Source organism: Carettochelys insculpta, chromosome 5 (genome assembly GCF_033958435.1).
Source record: "Carettochelys insculpta isolate YL-2023 chromosome 5, ASM3395843v1, whole genome shotgun sequence".
NCBI classification, from domain to species: Eukaryota; Metazoa; Chordata; order Testudines; family Carettochelyidae; genus Carettochelys; species Carettochelys insculpta.
Window position 1 is genome coordinate 91,686,480 of NC_134141.1, and position 21,709 is coordinate 91,708,188.

Below are 21,709 nucleotides of genomic sequence, written 5' to 3' on the forward strand. Positions count from 1 at the left end.
ATTTTACAACTAAAAGCTTCTTTCTTGGTGTTTTCCTTCCTCCTCCCCTACCCTGCTTGCACCTTGCATCTTCATGCAGGATATCTATCTCATATCTGAGAGAATATTCAATCCCTATGGCAAAATTATTCTCAGTCCTGGTCACTTCAACACCTAATGTCCTTTCACAAAATAACCTAAAAATGACCCATTTTGAAATTGTTACATTTCATGCCCTATCTTTCACCTAAGCCTTTGCTGGTCCATGTATTTTGATCTTCCATTAGCTTATATTCAGAGGGCACGTTCTTGTAGAAAATTATCATATAATTCAAATTGCTGTATGTTTTCACTCTAAGAAATCAAAAGCCTGCTCAAAAAATTCTCAAGTAAGGAAAATGTAGTGCAGGAACTAGTGTGAAACAAACTCAAACAGGAAGAGTTTTTATGCTGTATGATGACAGTTAGCCATCCTGTTCTTTATAATGTCAATAAAATTTAGAGTAACCAATTATTTCCCAAGCACTACACTGACAGTGTAGTGTAGGCTCTTCAACACGAATGTGAAGTGTGTGCTCTTGTATGGATGCAAGACCTGGAGTATTAAAGTCTTCAAATCACAAGCTACAGACATTCATAAACAGATGCCTGAGGTACATCCTTCACATCAACATGGCAAGACTTAGTCACAAACAAGGAGCTTTGGAACAGAACAGAACAAGAACCACTTGACATTCAAATCAAGAATAGCAGGTAGGGATGCCTACGCCAGAATCAGAAAACCATCATCCAGCATAGTGTGTCAAGCTCTCAAACGGAACCTGCAAGGAAAAGGCAAAAGAGGAAAACCTTGGACAATGTGGAGAAGATCTGCTGAGATTGTGGCACTCCTGGAGTCAGCTAGAAGTTTTGTTCCAAGACGGAGTGAAGTGGTGGAGACTTGTAGATGACTCACGTTCCACCCAGAGTACAAGGGTTAAAAATATATCAACAGTAACCCTTACATGATGTTTGAAGCTAAACAAGTTCAGAAACACTGAGGACAGAGGGGGATATTGTTAATAGTAGTTGAAGGCGCCAACACCTTACAAGGGGTGTGTCTACACTAGCCAGCTACTTCGAAGCAGCTGGCACAACATCAAAATAGCGCGCACCACATCTATATGCGCTGTGCACTATTTTGACGTTGAAATTGACGTTAGGAGGTGAGATGTTGAAATCGCTATTCCTATCCAAAGATGGGAATAGCACCCTACTTCGACGTTCAACATCGAAGTAGGGTGTGTGTAGACGATCTGCGTCCCGCTACATCAAAATAGCAGGGTCCTCCATGGTGGCCATCAGCTGAGGGGTTGAGAGACGCTCTGTCCAGCCCCTGCAGGGCTCTATGGTTGCCGCGTGCAGCAGCTCTTAGCCCAGGGCTTCCGGCTGCTGCTGCTGCTGTTGCAGCTGGGGGTCCATGCTGTGTGCACAGGGTCTGCAACCAGTTGTTGGCTCTGTGGACCTTGTGCTGTGCAGGTCGAGTGTTTCTGAGAGGAACCCTTTAAAGGAGCAGTTGCTCTTGCCCCAGAAGGGCTAGTCCAGCCTGTGACCCTGTCCACAGTCTTTGCTGGCCCCTTATTTTGATGGGGAGCACTTGTGTGTGTGGACACTCTGCATTTCCTTCCGGGGCGGCTCCTTTCGACATTCCCTGTTGCTACTTCAATGTTGAACATCAACGGCACCAGCCCTGGAGGATGTGTAGATGATATGTGTCGAAGTAGCCTTTGAAATAGGCTACTTTGACGTATTGTGCTAGTGTAGATGTAGCCAAGGTTTCACTTTCAGAAGAGAAGTCACTGTGTAGAAGAACTAAACAGAGGATAATGTTTCAAGGTCTTTCTTTTGTGAATTCAAGCCCATCAAATTGCCAGTTAATGACATACAGTATGCGTGGTACCGTGCTAATCATTGATAACCATTACCAATGGTTTTTGTTGTCAGCATTGAAAGATAAAGAATTGGAATGTGCATATAAAAGAGAATAAAATGAATGAAATCTACCAGCTGAAAAGCCTCAAAAAAGAGTCTTTTATTAGCAATAAATTGCATTTATTCTCAAGGCTTTACTCTTACCAACCTAGACACTATAGTGTTGGTATGGGTCAATAACATAGATTCTTAGATTTTTTTTCCAACAAGCTATGGCCATTTTAACATGCTTTACACCTCTGGTGAGATTTCATGATGAGAATCACATTACTGTTCAGTTCTAGGTTAACCTGGAGTTTAAAATTGTGTCAAGATTGACAGGCATAAGATACGGTATAGTACAGACAGTGACAGAGTTCTGTTCATCTTCATGAATCAAATGCATCATCTTAAGTAATTATTTTCACACAGTTAATGGCTTAGGTTCACAAGTACATTCTAGTTGCTCTGTGCCTCTTTACAAATTAGCGATAGACATTATTTAACTGTTCCTTTAGGCTGAGTTTATGATTATTTGCATCACTGGAGCAGCACAAAGTAGTCAGAATGTACTGCTGGAGCCAGCACAGTGTTTGCAAAGAGCTTTGACATATAGGGGTTCCGTTCCTTTGCTCGCACTGATTTTTCACTAGTGTAACACAATTTACACCAGTAGCTCCTCCTGATTCCCACAAGGGTAAATGAGAGAAGAATCAGGCCAGTGAAAGGCTATGTGCGCTAAGTATTTTCATTTACTAAGATTTTATCCTACAATCAGCAGGGATTAATAGTTTTCAGTATTCCCATTATTCAGTTTTCAGTATTCCCATTATATTACTTTCTAACATAGGTAGTGAGTGAAACAACTGTAAAAAGACTGGAAGCCAAGGGAACCTGAAATTCTAAAAATTGCAGCCCAGCCACTGACTAGCTCTACTATCCCTGAACAAATCATTTTTATGGGGTTCAAATGCCTCCTCTGTAAAGTGAGGATAACACAAGTTGCCCTGCGTCACATATAAATGCTGTTTGGGTGGATTAATTAGTTTGCAGTATTTTGAAGATATGAAAGCTAATATGTATCTAGAACAGCACAAACAATAACAAACTGAAAATTGAACGTAAAAATTTATATAGCTGTATTTCAGTGCAGCAGTTACAGCGGTGCCTGCCCTGGAACACAGATTGTTGAAAACTGCTGTCCTAAATGTTTTCCGCACTGCTTTAGAAGGATACAAGTTATCATGAATAAGGTTATGGGGTTAATTAAAAGAAGTTAGCAAATATATTCTTACAGGGTTAAATTCTCGGTTTTTTGGTCATTTTTAACTCAGGTCTTTTCTGTACTAGAAGCATGCACCAGAGTTAAACTTTAAAAAACTTATTAAACTTGTGCAAACACGTAAAGCAAGAGTTAAACCAGTTTGTGTGTAAATATTCTGGGTTTGTTCTGAAATAGAGAGGGATGTTTAAAATCTATTTAATCCAGTGCATTTTTCCATATAGGCAGGCCTGAAAATCAGTAGATGTAAAACTAGAACTATGAGGGTCAACCACACTAAACAAGACAACTTCACTTTAGGGGAAGAGACCCTCGAAGACGTCGAACAATTTACTTATCTAGGTAGTGTTGTGAATAAAGATGGTCGTACTGATCTAGACATCAAATCCAGGATTGGCAAAGCCACAGCAGCATTTCAAACTCTGTGGCCAGTATGGAGATCATACAACATCTCTGTCAAAACAAAGCTGAGAATCTGCAATTCAAATGTAAAGTCCGTCCTGCTGTATGCCTGTGAATCATGGCGCACCACAAAGTCCTCAACATACAAACTGCAGACGTTTTTGAATAGATGCCTGAGGTACATATTACAAATAAGATGGCAAGACAAAGTCACGAATGAACATCTGTGGACATGAACAGGCCAAGAGCCAGTGGGGATCCAAATAAAAAGGAGAAAATGGGGATGGCTGGGACTTACTTTGAGGAAACCCCCATCCAGCATTGTTCGACATGCCCTAAAATGGAATCCTCAGGGGAAACGCAGCCGAGGAAGACCCCAAATAACATGTAGGAGATCTACAGTCACGAAAGCACAAGAACTGGGATATTCATGGGGCCAGATTGAAGCCATTGCCCAAGATAGAACCAGGTGGAGGAGTCTTGTGGATGACCTATGCCCCACTTGGGGTTCACAGGTTTAACTATTTTTCCATATAGATAAGGTTGCAGTCCTTACTCCTGTAAAACTCTCATTGTCTTTAATTAAGCATTAGGAACTTTTAGGGTTGCCAGATTTGTAATATTTGGTGTCTTACTTAATGCTCATGTCTTGGAGACAATGGATTAAATGTGAATCTCAGCATGTATTGAAAACAAAAACAGCCCCTAACTTTTTAGCCCTCCTGGTCGTAAGACAAAAACCTGACAGTGTGATCAGAATGCACCCTGAAGGCAAAAGGTAATCCCAAACTTCAACTCTAAATCATGATATTTAAAGAACCAAATGAGGCTCATGAGGAACAGACTAAGGTGTTGACATTAAGACTAGGGCTACAGCATGACTTCTGGGAGCCTCCCACCTCACAGAGTCCTAGAACTTGGCTCCAACTCAATCATCTACAACTCAGTTATATAACCCCTTATCCTGGGCCAGTGACACATTTTTAATTTCAGCGTAGACCTACCCTGAGAAACTACCTCTTTCACTCCATGGGTCAGCAGGGCTCTCTCCTATCATTGCATACTTTAGAAGATTTGTTAACATGTACAAGGGGGTTGGTAGAACTTTGACTATCCAAAGAAATGCACAATAACATAGTGGAGGTTAAAAACAAGTCTTCAGTTTAAAAACTCTGCTTGGCAAAAAGGAGTTAATAGTTTATCATTATGACCGTCTCAATAAGCATTCCTTTTGTGATACCCAGATTCTGAGGCTTACATATTTTAATGCCTTGTAATTTTCAGAAGATTAAAAGTTTTAGTACTGCAGCTGGTCCCCCCCCCACAAGAATATGTATGGTTGCAGTTATAATACATATGGTAATGCTATATTAGGGTAGCATTATTCACACCACTATAGTTAAACTTGGGTCAGCATTTCCTTTGTAAACTCCTACACTTTAGCGTCCATCCATATACATTTCCATTTAGCTGATTTGTAACAGAAAGCTTCAAGCAGAAGCTTTAAACAAATAATCAGGTTTGAAAAGTGCTTTCTCAAAAATCTTGTAGTCTGATGCTTAATGTTTCAATAGGATGACCATATTTCCCTATATGAAATACGGGACACCTGGTAAAATTGCTTGGAGTTAAGCGAGTTCCATGGCATTCCATTCAAATTACGCAGTACAAACATTAAACATTATGCTGACTGAGCACCCACGTAAACAGTATACTGCAGTATTATAATAAAAATAGGTAAAAATTAAAAATATACACCTACAGTTGTGGTTATTATTCTATAGAAGTGCCTGCTTTGTCCTCATCTTGTGTCTTCCCAAGTGTGGGCTGGTGGGGGAGGTGGGGCGTGCAGGAGCCAGATCAGGGGGCTGGGGTATGTGGGTGAGCTGCTGGAAATCAGGACTGGGTGTGTGTGCAGGAGGGCAGGAGTCAGGACAGGTGGCTGGGACTGGACAGGAGCCCTGGGGAGTTCTGGAGCAATGTAAATCATCTAATATTTTTGCAGCAGTATAAAAAGAGAATTAAACCTACTAGGCCAGTTCTTCTCCCCACAACCTCCGCTCCATTTAATTTCACTGCAATCAGTGGATTTATAACAAATAAATTATACCCCTAGCTTTCAAAGTGAGACAATGTATTATTCCATACCTGATACCTTTCAATACCTCACTGTATTCAATACAGCATAGCATAACTTCTAATGTCCATACACACTCTGCCAAGCCCATTGCCAAACATTCCAATCTGCCATTAGTTGGTATACAACAGACCTACATTCTAATAAACTGGCTTTGCAGAGCCCCTGCTGTTTAAAGAGCTGTTTCTTTAAATTTCAGACCCCTGCTTTGCAACATGTGAGAGACTTACCTTGTTTTTTACAAAAGTAGGGACACTCTCAGGGAAGCTAAAAAAAGGAACAGTACCAGCAAAAAAATGGGAGGGGTGGTCCCCCTACATTTCAAGGTCTTGTATTTGAAAAATGTGCAGTGTTTAACTGGCACTGGTCAGAAGCAATAGAACCAATACTTTCAGTGGAAATAAAACTGCAGTGTAAGCATTTTTTCACTTTTAAATAACTTGGCTCAGCTGACTCATGGAAAAAATATAAATTATATTGTTAGTCTTTAAAGTGCTACAGGACTTTTTTTGTTTTGTGAAGATACAGACTAACACAGCTACCTCTCTGTAACATATGGAAGTGTATTTTGTCTTAAAATTAACAGCAGTGCCAGGATATGCTGCATTCTGTGTACCTCTTTAATCATTGGTATTTAATGGCACTCAGACCAAAATCCCTTTGACTTTGGGGAATTAAAGGGCATGTAGCCCAACCTACTTGGAACTTAGCTGATATTTTGGGTGACCATTTAATGTAAATACGTTTTTATAGTTTCCTTAACAATACTTTGGATCTCATGCAGAAGACTTTGACCATAGCACTCCCCTGTGCATGAGGTCCAGCAGATAAGCAACACTAACAGTGCTTATCAATGGACAAACAGACGAAGACAGGCATTAGCTGATTAACCTAGGGCTAGCAACTCAGTAAGAGAATCCAGAGGATAAATCAGTGGTACAGGGACACAAGGGAATAGCTTGCACTTCCCATGGTCAAGTTGCTCACCAGTGCAGGTCTCTCTCATGGGAACCCTAAATTTTGTCCCCATTTCAACAGGCCCTCTAAGAGCACACACAAAGTCTTCTCTGGAGATGCCTCCTCCTACTTTCAGCTCAGCCCACTTCTGTCCTTGGCTCACACCAGAATGCTTCCCCCACCTGGGGCTTTGGTGAAAACAGCTGTCAGTCAGCCACAGGAGGCCTTGGCAACAAGGGAAATGGGTACTTACATCTGCCCTACTGCACTTGGTGGAACAAAGGAGCTGAAGAGCAATAATAAAGTGGGCAGGTTATATCCTGTGCCCCAATATAGTTCTCTATCCCCTCCTTATCTACAGGATAGTAACAGAAATCAGAGGGCCACTCTAAAAACATGCATATCCATCATTGTATTTATGCGTAATGGACGAGGTATTGTACACAGCGTTTTTTTCTGGAGAACTTTAAAATCCCATTTCACATTGTATGGATAATGTCCCCGTGTCAATCAAATTAATTTTCTGCTTTTTAGTTAAAAGTGAGCAGATCTTCACTCATTTGTCTTTATTGAACTAACAACAAAGGCCTTGTGGCATTTTTACTTGTTAGCAGAAGTTTCTTGGGAGAAATCCTATTGTTTCTAAGGTCTTGGGATTTGTGTAGGCAATATAAATTGGGCGAATGGCATCAGTGTAAACAGCACACACTTCCAGCATAGCTGTTATGCATGTAGCAAAGCTGAGACAGCTTCGCAAAAAACATACCAAGTGAGCAAATCTCCTCTGAGATTATTCTTTTCAGTGAGGCAGTCCCACAGGATCTCTCTCTTTGGTCCTTGACTTAAAGGGTCCACATGACTGAGACATTTCTTTTGAGAAGCAGCTCCATGCAGTCTCATCTGAGCCATCAGTGCATTTTAGGCATTCAGTCACAGGGGCAGTTAAATGAAGAATTGGGTGGGGACTGTGAAATCTGAGGGTTTTGCCCGCACCATGCCAAAATTAAATGTTTCAGGCTTTTGTTTCAAACAGAGCTTCATTAAAGCCAATGAAATTGTTGAACAGAAGGTAGCAGAACAATGGACAGGAGCAAATAAAAGGAGGCCAGCAGGAAGAAAGAATGTCCCTTTTTTTGTACTTTAGGTTCCCTTTCTAGCACTGTAAGCCACTTCCGAAGTCACTCAAGGCAAGCAATTAGGGCCTGAGTCTCCAGTGCCTTGCAGCTTGTATAGTCATTAATACAGGTGTAAACAGGGCAATAAACTTTCCTAAACAAGTTCTCTGCTGCTTTAATACGGTGGTTGCATTTTATATCCCCTTTGCACAGGTATAAATGATTACCCAAGATTCAAGGAATAAAAAAGTGAGGATCTTTGAATCTGTATTTCTACCCATACATCTCTACACAGTTAAAAGCCGTCATTTTTCTCTTGTAGTCTGACTATTTTATATTGCCATTTTATTTACAGTGTGTTCATACAAATGGGTGAAAGAGTCCACCCATGCACTCCCAGGCCTTCAGTACAAGCTCATTTGCACCCACTACTTCTGGATTTCAACTCACTAACATTTTCTGCCCATCTTCATAAACAGGCATTTACGATGAACAGGCAAGCTTCAACCATCTCCTCTGTCTGGGTGAGGATGCTCAGGTGAAATTCCCCTAGGCTCAAAGAAAAGGACATACTCGGAGAAGAGGGAGTGTAGCCTGCTAGCTTATAGAGCATATTCATTTAATTAAAGCTTATACCTTTATATACTTATTAATCCCATAAATCTTATGCATGAATTGTAGTTAGTCAATGTAGGCCAAAGTTAGGCCTATTTTTATCTGTTCACTTTAGCAGTAATTGCAAGTGACCTGCAGAGGAGTCTGCAAGAAGTGGCTTTTTGCAAAGAGATTTTTCTCATTTTTCCTTTTTGTCTCCCCAGTTTCCCTGTTTATGCTAAATGTAAGGTCAAATTAGAATGCATTGATGTTTGCATCAAATTCCCATCTTATTTTGTGCTCAACCCCCCTGCCCCCCACACTCCTGGCAATGTTCCCATGGCTATTGCCAGGAAAGTGTAATGGTCATCACCCTGGTGACTCAAAAGATATGGCCAAAGGTCATATGATGTCATTCTGGGGTGCTTTCCTGACCTCTGTTCAAAAGCTGCCCATGAGGACTGGCATCATACCTCATGCATACGTGCATGGCCAAAAAGAGAGAGACCCAAAATTAATTACACCAACTAGTTCTGGGTACTTGAGAAATTCTGAAGAAAGACATGCCTAATTTGGTACTAAGGAAGTGTAATCACAGTTACACAACATGACCTATATAAACAACTCACATGTAGCAATATTCAATGCCTCATTAGCATGCTGCCGGCCACAGCACTTCGAAAATACTGCTTATTGCTCGCTCGCAGCTCAGCTACACGGGGGTCCTTCTTGAAAGGACCCTGCAAATGTCAATATCCCCAGTCAGTTGATAGGAATGAGGGGATTTTGATCTTTGCAGGGTCCCCCTGTAGATAAGCTGCGTGCAAGTGAAACGCGGCACTTTTCAAGAACCGTGGCCGGCAGCATGCTAATATTCATTTCAGTGCCTCATTAGTATTCTCCAATTTGGCCATTAGCATGGCCATTTTGAAATTTTGGCCACAGCCCTAAAGGGCTCATGAGCTCTTGCGCTCTCTTTTATCTCTATCTCAGCCTTTAAAGACTCTACTGATACTCACTAGTCATCTCTCCCCTTACCTGCTGTGGAGCAGAGTGGGTCTTGTTTCCAAGGATGCTGAGGAAGTACTTAGTATTTTATTTTCTCTCTTAGCACAAGTATAAACCACAAATGCACTTAGTTAAGCAGGTGTATTAGTTAATCAGGCTAATCTTATTTGTAACCAGGTACTAACTCTGTAACTTAACGCCATTCAGTTTGTATCTGTGTGTTTACTTGTTCAGTAACATCATGCTACCAAAAATAAACAAACCATAAATGTGGCTAAACAGCGTGTGGCCCTGTCGTCATGGGGAATCTCAGGGAACCACCTCAAACCCACAGCATATATCACTCTGGACTAGATTTGACTGAGGGAAAATGTGCAAACCTTTAATCTTTAAACTGGATTGGCATGTCCACCCAAATTATAATCCCATAATCAATCCCTCTGGTTAACAAGTGGCATCTCCCCAGCACAGTTCTTCTTCTAGCACTTTAGGGTAGCCTCTTCTGCCCCTTCACAGATCTTGAATTAAGGACAAGGTGGAAGAATATGGAGCCACAAACCACCATCAGGATTTCCATCCAACCATCAGGACACTAATGGGCTTCATGAAGATTTCTAACAGAGCAGTTACTACCCAAGCCCGCCCTCATGATGCGGGGTGACTCGGCAGAACCCTCCGTTTTAGTTTCACTTCTTCAGGCCTCCTTAAATGAACATCACCAGACCAGAGTTCTCATAATGTTCCCTTTTGAGATCTAATTTGTTTCTATACAGTTGGAAACAAATCACAGTCCTTGGGCCCAGCACTTCTCTCAGAAGGGAATTCTGCTCTAATGCCAGCCCGTGGGAGATTTTTTCAGCCCTCCACCACAGGCTTTGCGGGAATTTTGCAGGTAAACAACTAGACGGATTGGGAACTTTTTTCTTTTTATTTGAGAGCATAAACAAGTAGTCTGCTTCCTTATTTGAACTGAAAAAAAAATAGACATTATTAGTTACAGCTTCCCACCTTGTTGAATACAGACCTCAAGTATTATTCCCACTCATCTATCAAGGATCTTAAAAATATTGATACATAATACTTAACATCATAATAGCCTGATCTACCAGCATGTGGACAGACCCCTGTGCTGAGAGTTCTTTACAGGAGATAAATTTCTTCCTAGGAAATTGTCAAATAATAAATTTGCTCCTGGTCTGTTTCACCACAGCTCAACTACAATAGATATTATAAGTGTTTAAAGTCACATAGAATTAAAATGAAAACAACACTGATTTCTTTAATGATCTCTTATAGAGGACAATAACAGTGGTTCCCAGGTGATATAGGTTATTGTTACCTTTGAAGCAAGGAAATCCCAGCAATTAATGTAAACTACTGTTAATTACTGCAAAAGATAAGGAAAAAAAACCTTTGAGTTGAGTCTGGGTTTGATTTCCTCCTAATAATCCCAAAGTGAGAGACTTGCTTCACTTTGCTATAGAGGACAGCTCCATTTTTCAAAAGGAATAGAACAATAGTCCCCTGTAACAAGTCGTTGAAGATGACAACAGAACATTTTGTGCATTAGTTATTTTTCCTTTGGGCCTGATCCCAATTGGACAGGTGCTTTGTTATTTTCCCTTTTAGTAGAAACATGGGAGTTTTCAAAACAATGGTCCAGATTCGTCACTGTTTTGCATCTATATTTATTTGTGTGCAAATCTAGAGTGTAATACCGTTGTATCAGAATTCTGCATTTACACTGGGAGTAGCTTTTTATTTCCACTTTGCCATGGTGCAGACTTCCTTGAATGAGGCTGGGGTCAAATGGTAAAAAAATTTAAAAAAATAGTGTGCAACTGTGGAATTAAAGATTGTATCACAATGCATATGTACAATGGTGTACATTTAAGGTCAAAGTCAAGCAAGCTAAATATGTTTTTAAATCACAGTGGATTTTAATATCTACTTTTTCTCAGGGTTGATACACTTATCAGACTTGGAGAGGATTGCTGATTCCCCAGGCCTCTGTGATCTCAGGTTTAGTGATTGCTCTCCAGAGTTCCACTCCATTTCCCCTTCCCCCTGCAATCTTCTGACTGCCACAGAGAACTCATTCAGAGGAAGAGAAGGCATGGACTATCACTCCTGCTCTCTGATTCACCACAAAGTGAACTTGAGGGGTGAAGCAGCCACAGCTGTGTGCATTGTCTGCTTTAGTCCTCTGATCACCTCCTAGACTCCTGTTGCTATTGCCAAGGAGATTCATAAGCCTGCAGAAGGAATCACACCTGGAGAAATGTTGGATTCGGGGGGGAAGGGAAGCATGGGGATTTTTGCAGAGTGGCTGGAAGCAACAGGGTGTAAAACATGCACTATTTCTTATGTGCCTGGAGTTCAATTTCTACCTCTCATTGGTGTGCAGCTCGCTGAATACAGATTGGTTTCTCAATCGGTCAGAGTAATGGGTGTTTGTGGGGGACAGGTATCAGTCAGCACAAATGGGTATAAAAACATATTTCAAGCAGTTCATTTAAGAAACAAAGTCTCAGGATTGCTCAAAAATATTCCTGACCTGCCGATATGGCTCTAAAACCCCTGGTATTTAACAACAAAGACACACTGTTTTTCAGTTTATTATAGGGTGGCCAGGTTGAAGAGGGACCCTGCTGGCTCTGATCAACAATGCTGACTGGGTCATTAAAAATTCAGTTGGTGCAGGGCTGGCAGGCTTCCTACACAACTCTGTGAAGCTTCTTGCAAGTAATATATTCCTCCAGCTCCTAGGAAGAAAGACAGCTGGGGGACTCCTTGCGATACACCTGCCCTGACCACCAGAGGCAGCATATAGAGCCACATGGGATATTACTTCTGCAAATTGGGGGCCCATCTTCACACCAAGAATTTTTTTGCATGAGTCAAATGGGAAATGGAGTATTTTGCTATTTTTCATTACGAACCTGTGATCAGAGTGGCCCCTCCAGCAGCAAAGCCTGTGGTGGAGGGCTGAAAAAAACTCCCACCTGCTGGAATTAGGCAGGACTGAAGGTGGGCAGAATGGTCCATGCCCCACCGGGAAGCACAAGATAGTTTGTTCTCTCATGTGCAGAGCAGGATCCCTCCACCTAGGAGCTGAGGACCATCACTGCCGGTGGGGTGTCACCAAAGATGAGTGCTGCCTAGAGTGCACACTTCACAAATATAACCCCACCCATACCCCACTCTTCACCCATCCCTGAGCCTGCTCCTGCACACAAACTCCCTCCTGGGGCCTACACCCACTCCCATGCCCTGAGGTCCACCCCTCACAAACTCCCTTCTAGAGCTCATGCCCTGAACTCTCTCCCTCAACCCAACCCCAGCCCAGAACCCCTTGCAGCAGCCAAACTCCCTCACAGAGCCTGCACTCTGATCCCCCTCCTGTGCCACAACTCCTGCCTCAGCTGGAGCCTCCTCCCATGCTCTAAACTCCTCCGCTCCATCACGGAGCCTCCTCCTGTATCCCAAGCGCCTCATCCCCAGCACCCATCCCCCCACCTGTCCCCTGGCTCATTGCAAATGAGTGAGCAAGGCTGCAGGAGAGCAAGTGGGGTCAGAGCCTTGGAGGAATGGTGGGCAGGAGGTGGGGCCAAAGCAGGGGCGGAGAAGGGAACAGGATGAGGTGGTTCACTTTTGTGCAGTTAGAAAGTTGGCTACCCCAGCTTATCACCTGTATTTGGAAACAAATGGAAATTGAAAAAGAAAATTCTTCACCTCTTGATTGATCCTTACATCTATTAAACTAATTACTTGAGGAACTAAGCTCTCACTCTTTTCCAGTTTAAGTCCTAATGAACTCAGTAAGGAGGGCCAGTATGTAATATGGGGATTCTTTGTATTGAAAAGTTTATGGCTGGTCCACCACTCCAATATGAAACATTTAGGAAAGTCCTTGGCGGGAGGGAGAAGGAAATATGGTGATTAAAGTGCAACTATTTCTTCCCAAAGCTGGGGAAAACTCCAGTGACTGATAGGCAGCATATGCTGCTTTCAGTCTTTGAGCACTGCATCAAATCACAGGAGGGACAAGAGTGAAAATTATCATCTATTCTTGATACAGTGTTTAATCCCTTTTCTGAGACCTCAGTTAATAGCCAATTTGTCCTTTTCAGGAAAGAAGCTAATTTATAATTCCATAAGCAGGTTAGCCACACACAGCTTCTTCTGGTACAATTAAAAGAGAAAGTGATGTAACTTGACTGACATATGCTAGGTCAACATCTACCATATTAACATCTCAGGAGCATTTAACTCTTATTAAAAAAATGTGAATGACTTACCCACACAGTGTCCATTTATTAGTGACATGCTCCTATTGCAAATAAGAGTCTTGCCCTACCTCATGCCATCTGAAATTCTGTCTGCATGCTCAGGGGTTTAGGCACAGCAAACAAATGTAACCACAAAGCTCACTTGACAGTGGTTGAGAGCTTCATCCATGTAGCCTGTGATGACTATAATTACTGTTTTCTACTAAAGGATATGGATGATGTGAATATTACCCCATAAAGTTCTGGGAAACAGACAGGACCATACTAATGTGTTAACTCTTTTTGAACTACACATTATCAAAGTTCAGGTCCCTGTGGGTGGTTTCCACTAAGAGAGGAAATTGATAAGGGTAACAGGTATTCCTGGTGCAATCCTCAGGGCTGTCCCTACTGAAATGCAAACTATGCTGCCGTGTGGGCACCAAATTGCATGATGGCCTAGCAGATGCATATTGGCTCCATTGGCCAGCCCCATTCCCCAGTTGGCCCCCCACCTGCATGCTCAGCTCTGCCCAGGCAGCAGCAAGCAGCATGAGCCTGTGAACCTGAGGGGCAGCAGGTGTGCTGCTGGCTGGAGAAAAGTGGCCCTTTCCTCTTCAACCCAATACTTCTGAGTCATCCAGCCTGCAGGCTCATGCCACTTACCATCACCTGCACCTCCCACCCACTCCCCTGAGGCTACAAGGGAGCCTCCCTGAACTGCAGTGCACCTGTGCCCCACAGCTTCTGCTCCCACACTTCCCTCTGCAGAGGGGCTGCTGCCACCCAAGAAGTCACCCCCATGGACTGATTGATCAATTAGGAGTCTGTACCTTCAACCAAAGGAGGCTGTAAACTTGTTAATCTCATCAAGAAAGACTTAATTCTTTTTAGAAGTATGGCCCAGGGCAATATGCTATCATTTGAGATAGTGTGGACTTATTGGCTAGAGCTATGGAGAGGGACTCAGAAGAGTTGGCTTCTGTTCCTAGCTCTGCCATTAGAACACAGAGCACATCAATTTTTCTCTACCTGCCTCACTTCCTTCCATTACATACATATCTCATAGAACTCTAAGGGACCTTGAGAGGTCACTGAGTCCAATTCCATGCCCTCCTGGAAGGACAAAGCACCATCCCTGACAGTTTTTTTTTTTTTTAAATCTGTTTGCCCCAGATCCCAAAATCGACTCCTCAAGGATTGAGCTTTCAACCTCGGCTTTACAATACAAATGCTCAAACCACTGGCTGTAAAGGGGATTAATGTCATTGGTCATCTTTGCAAAACAATTTGATGGATGAAGAAGCGCTATGGAAGATGTATGTATTATCATCATCTAATGGTTGACATATCAAATGCTGCATGGAAGGGCAAGACGATGAAAAAATGGATGTCTGCCCACCAGCTACAGACAGCAGGAGCTCATCTATCAATGTCACTGAAGCTGTTTCCACCCCACATCCTGGCCTGAATATACACTGAGCTATGTCTAGCATATTAGATTTAATTAGTTGACCTTGTAGCTGTTTCTCAAGATTACTCTTATTTGTTCTTTCTTGTCCTCATTCCTGAATTTTATGAGAGGTGCATTGATGTCAGAGATTATGGCTTGCTTGTGGAGTGAAGGATCCAGTTGTTTTAATATGCATCATTAAACAAACCAACCAGCCAACCAAACACCAATACAATACCCATGGAGTACGTGGCCAGGGAAATAACTGCTTGACTGAAGACGTGGGTCTGTCCCACGAAAGCTCTTCAACTAATAAATCATTTTGTTAATCTTTAAAGTGCTACAGGACTACTGTTTTGTTTTGACTGAGCCTATCAACCATGATTATTTCGATCTACCGAAAGTTGTATTGTTGCAATGAGATCTATATCTGATAGTAATAGGCAAACTCCAAATGAAGAAGACTTTTGATTCAGAGGATATATTAGTAGTGGATAATTTGGTAAGCCCTACGTATAGGTGTTATTTTAACATTTGTACTGTAATTACATGTTTGTAGTTTCTGTATTACATCCAAGAAATAAACTTCCTAGAAATGGGCAAGTCTAGTTATGTTGTCCATCATACTTACAGGTGTTATTTTAATGTTTATTCTGTAATTGTGTATTTGTTGCTTCTATTATGTCCAGGACAAAAAAAAGCACTAATCATTTAATGAGTCTGAACCTTTTTGCTTCCTAAATTTCATTTACTTTAGAACTGGCAATGTAAGCTAGGATTTTGCACAGCGGTTTTAAAACAATCAACTTAAAATTGATTTAGAAAGACTTGGAAAGTCTCTGAAGATAACAATAAGGTTTAGTGTCTCATGATTGCGCATGTTCACATACAAAATGCACTGCTTGATGGGTTACAAGATGGTCAGAGAGTTTATTTCCTTCCTGATACAAATAGAGTAATATAAATACTAATGTTACATTGAAAGGTACTAGTGACTGCTTGGATCACAAACCTCTACGAGGCTGGGTGTGAATGCGCCAGTTAATTAATATAACTGCCAGGATGAGTTAAACAGAAAAAAACCTCACACCTAAAATCAAAAAGAGTTTTGAACCCACCCAGGACTTTGAGCAGAGAGGTTTTGCTAAATATTTTTTCCTGAGTGGGTATGAGGGGGAAAACATAATAAACAAACTAGAGCTGTGTCTACACGTGCACGCTACTTCAAAGTAGCGGCACCAACTTCGAAATAGCGCCCGTCGCGTCTACACGCGTCGGGTGCTATTTCGAAGTTAACTTCGACGTTAGGCGGCGAGACGTCGAAGTCGCTAACCTCATGAGGGGATCGGAATAGCGCCCTACTTCGACGTTCAACGTCGAAGTAGGGACCGTGTAGACGATCCGCGTCCCGCAACGTCTAAATTGCCGGGTCCTCCATGGTGGCCATCAGCTGGGGGGTTGAGAGATGCTCTCTCTCCAGCCCCTGCGGGGCTCTATGGTCACCGTGGGCAGCAGCCCTTAGCCCAGGGCTTCTGGCTGCTGCTGCGGCAGCTGGGGATCCATGCTGCAGGCACAGGGTCTGCAACCAGTTGTAGGCTCTGTGTATCTTGTGTTGTTTAGTGCAACTGTGTCTGGGAGGGGCCCTTTAAGGGAGCGGTTTGCTGTTGAGTCCGCCCTGTGACCCTGGCTGCAGCTGTGCCTGGCACCCTTATTTCGGTGTGTGCTACTTTGGCGTGTAGACGTTCCCTCGCAGCGCCTATTTCGATGTGGTGCCGCGCAACGTCAAAGTTGAACATCGACGTTGCCAGCCCTGGAGGACGTGTAGACGTTATTCATCGAAATAAGCTATTTCGATGTAGGCTTCACGTGTAGACGTAGCCTAGGAGAGACAGACAGAAACAGCAGTTGGAAGTTTGGTATTTGACCTTGGAAAAACCCGTGGAGAAAAGTCTTTGGGTGAAGGCAGAAGAGAGTTTTCTTAGCACTGTAAGCAAAAGACGCTGTTTGTCCCTATTTTATTCCTTCTGCACTTGACACAGGACTCCATGCTTCCTTAGTTAATACATACATTTCCAACAAAGAAATGCCCAAATGCCATAATATTTTTACTCCCAACTTCAACAGGCCCAGAGCTCCCACATTTATCAGCCACACAAGTCGAAAAAGGAGCAACAATACTATTAAATGTGACACAGGGGCCGTGTCTACACGTGCCCCAAACTTCGAAATGGCCATGCAAATGGCCATTTCGAAGTTTACTAATGAAGTGCTGAAATGCATATTCAGCACTTCATTAGCATGTGGGCGGCAGCGGCGCTTCGAAATTGACGCGCCTTGCCGCCGCGCAGCGCGTCCAGACGGGGCTACTTTTAGAAAGGGCCCCGCCTACTTCGAAGTCCCCTTATTCCCATGAGCTCATGGGAATAAGGGGACTTCGAAGAAGGTGGCGTCCTTTCGAAAAGTAGCCCCGTCTGGATGCGCCGCGCGGCGGCAAGGCGCGTCAATTTCGAAGCGCCGCTGCCGCCCGCATGCTAATGAAGCGCTGAATATGCATTTCAGCGCTTCATTAGTAAACTTCAAAATGGCCATTTGCATGGCCATTTCGAAGTTTGGGGCACGTGTAGACGTAGCCAGGGTGATAATGAACAGTCAGGTAAAACTGTATTTTAACATTCCCAAAATCAAGTCTCTGAACTTTTCTGGTTACATTTAAAAAAAAAAAAAACCTCCAGGAGGATGATCCAGACCAGACTCACCCCCCGCCCCCAAATTGTTTTAAAAATGAGAAAAAGGAGATAAAATTCTTGTCTGAATGCCAATTAAAACTTCATCTAATCTATTAAGCGATATAGTTCAGAAAAAGCCCACTATATATAGTGCAGTCCACTAGCTAGAAGACTCATACTAGTATAAGAGCCCGCTGATAAAGGTAGAATGCCAGTTAAATCAGTGATTTGGTGTGTTTTCTGCTGGCTTGCACCTACTGGGCTAAAGCATCATATATTATTGATGGAAGACAGCCTTTTTACCTGGGAAAAAAAAATACCATGTCTAACACAAGAGAAAAAAGGTGGGCAAAATACACATCTCTGAACCCGGAAGAATTTCTCTCACAGTTTTAGATTAAACATCCTGACATGGAGGAGAGGCACCCTGGTAACTGCATACATTATTAATGAAGGGTTTACTTGTAATTTCTTGCAGGCTACATGGAGCAGGAAGTCAAATTTGTAAAGCATTAATTTACTTTGCTCTCTGCTATTGATAGGTTTAACCTTTAGCAGTCAAGTCAAACAGGCTCTCTTTGATATTGGAATAGCTAATGAGGTTGCTTGTGTCCACAGTCAGCAATGATTGGCTTTTCAGTGAAAATATCTTTAGTTGTATTAACATAAAATACTCAATTCAGGCAAGCATTCAACTTTCTGAGAGTCTCTCAGTCAACTTGGTATTTGATTATTCAAATGACTATGGCTGGAAACTAGAGCCTCTGAAACATTTTGGACCTATAGTTCAATTTCAAACATATTCTTAATTACATTTCCACACAATGAACATACATTTCACAACCATCATTTAGCTTGGCTCAGTCACTCCTGTATGAGACACTTTTTTCCAAGTTAGGAAAGCAAACAATAATGTCATGAAACTTAGTTCAGCTGACAGTCCCAAAAACAGGACTAGAGCTCAGATCTCCTGATGTCAAGGACCATGATCAAGCCATCACATTAAGTAACTCTCAGGTAAATCATTTAAATCATCATTATTTCAACATCTGAAAGACACAGATGATAATGCCTTCTTATCCATGGGTATATCTACATTTCAGATCTGAGGTATAATTCTCAGATTAGGTTAGATATATAGGTGCTAGCTTTGGTACAGTTAGCACAGCAATAGGAGCAATGTGGCATCTTGGGTCCAGCGCCACCCAAGGTCCTAAGTACATACTTGGGCAGCTAGTCTGAGCTCTTGTCCAGGCTCCTACACTTATTTTTAGCACACTAGATTGTGTATATGCCTACTTGGGCTTGGAATTACATGTCCCAGCTGCAGTGCAGACTTATCCTCGACATGGTTCTGGAAAACTTGATCTTGTAAACATCACAATGGTTCCTGTCAATAACATAGACCCGCTGCACCAAGAGTTTTCCCCAACTATTTAGAAGCTGTAGAAAAAGCAGATGAGAATAATTAGAGAGACTTCAGGGAAAAAAAAATCAACAAGATGGTTAAAGGGCAGGACCTGATCACAATATATATTAACCCATATGAGGAACAGAAATTTGATATCATTTCATCTATCTCACCCACTACTATGAACTTACAGAATATTCAAAAACAACTATATCAAATTCTATAGGTACATGGAACATCCTAACACTAACAAATCAACATTATGAGCATTACGTGTATCTTTATAGGAAACAAGTGTCTGTATCCCTGGTTCAATAGGGAATCTAAAAGATGCTTTCTATAGGAACCAGCATTGTTGAGGGGAAGTTAATGCAAATACCTAATGCAGGTAACATGTCTGTGGAAGTTTCACACCTAGGGAAAGTAGAATATTCTGGTCTGACCTGGTTCAATAGGCCTGGCAAACAAAGCTCTGCAAAACTATATAAAGCAACATTCCCCTGTGAGCGACAGGTAAGCTAGAACTTCAGATATTTATGGTTTTTAAAAGGTACATTTTCTCTGTAATTAAAAAGTAACTTGCTTTACTAATGTGTGTGATCACTAGTCAGTCCTGACATAGACTCTGCAAAAAAATTGGACTGCAGCTGCTGAACTGGAGTCAGACCTACAGAATAATCACAATAAGAGCTGAAATTCTGTAGCCTATGGCCCTGGACACCAGGGAGAGGGTGGTAGGAGTCTACCCCAAAGCAGTGATGGCTTCAGGCCTGAGACCTAAATGGGGTGGTCTTTAAGAAGGTCAAACCAGAGGTGCAGTTACCTGGGAAAATGGGGCAGAGGTCTATTTATTCTTGCAGACAAATATAGTAACATGATTCAGTAGCTGGAAGTTCAAGATAGACAAAGTCAGAGAAGAATTAAGGCACTTTAACACTGAGGATAATTAACCAGTAGAGCAATTTATTATGGGTTGTTTTCTGGAACTGCATCTCTTTAAGTCAAGAATGGATATTTTTGTCTTGCTCTAGTTTAACTTCAATTATTAGGACTTCCCTGGATTAATTTCTGCTTCAAGTCTATTTCATGATGCAGGAGATCAGACTAGATAATCACAGCATGGTCCCTTCTGGCCTCAAAAATGTATGAGCACTCTGATTTCACTGATTAAACATTGAGTTTAGATTAGTAAAGCACCAGGCTTTCCCTCAATCGTTTGTAATTTATTACACTATATTTGTAATAATTTGTATAACAAATCATGTTTCTAGAACTCTGGGACATACAACACTTACTCATGCCGGGTCTAAACACAGGCACTTATTTTTGGATATACTGACTCATTTTTTCTAGATCTCAGTAGGTCTGCTAACCTGATTGTGTGGGATAATTTTGGTAGCAGCTGGCTCCCAAGTAAGTAGAGTGTTTCATTGTCAGTCATCAATTGTAGTTAAAATATGTTTCAGTGGAGAATCAGTCATTAAATCCAGGCCTTTATTCAGAGTATCCTTAAATTCAAGAGTGAAGGATAATGAAAGAATGTCTTGGGAAGTGTTTCTAAAATGAGTTAACTACTTTTCCCTTTGGATTAGTTAGGAAGATGTTTTAAATGATTTAGGAGATCAGTGGGTTAACTCCATTTGTCTTCCAAGAGTCCTACTCAGACATCTGAAAAGCAGGAGTGGTTTCTTGGGCTTACAGGTGATAACATGCCTGAATATCTAGTGACTATTACAGTCACATTTCAGAGTACTGTATCTTTGATTGTATATTTTCTACATGGTATTGCCTTCTTTTTTTCTATGCTTATGTAGCAATATTATCTTTGCAATTTTTGAATTTCTCTTTCATTAAACAACTCTACCTTTCCTTTTTATGACACACTTTAATATGGTGTTCAATAGAACAATTTACAGGATTTACAGCTGTTTTCTCTTGTGACGAGAGGCAGAGGGTGTGATTTCAACAGCACCCAGTAACTTCCTTACTCTGATCACATTGAAGTTTTAGATCCCATCCCTGTAAACCCTTGTATACAAGCTTATGTTTACTACTTTGAATCCCACTAAATCAATACGGCAGACCAAATACTGTTCTCATCATGCCTGTTACCTGGTATTTACTGTGACACAAGCTGAAAGATGAAGTTTCATATTCATCTCATGCACCTATGCAGAGATCCCTTCTTGGCCATCACACACATGGCCTTCAAAGGAAGGCAGCTATCAGATTTGGAAGTTCAATTAGTGACCACCAGAAAAGTGTAAAGGCCTCCAGGGAGCCATGATTCCAACATTTTGGAGAAATTTGGCAAGTTCCATACTGTTACACATAGAGGAAGTCAGGGGGAGGCAGCAAAACACAGGATGACGGTCACTGTTGCAAATGGGAGAGCAGGTGGTCTACAAGGGACCGAGTAACAGG

General features: G+C 41.9%; 1 long non-coding RNA gene across 1 annotated transcript in view; it reads right to left on the reverse strand.

Annotated features, from left to right (window-relative positions):
- Positions 1-16,889: 16,889 nt before the first annotated feature.
- LOC142013186 (uncharacterized) overlaps positions 16,890-21,709 on the reverse strand; it is an 83,146-nt gene continuing 78,326 nt past the window's right edge. Inside the window, exons 3-4 of the long non-coding RNA XR_012645577.1 lie at positions 19,174-19,317; positions 16,890-17,027 (exon numbers count right to left, since the gene is read on the reverse strand). This is a non-coding gene — a long non-coding RNA (uncharacterized LOC142013186). The remainder of the gene's footprint in view (positions 17,028-19,173; positions 19,318-21,709) is intronic.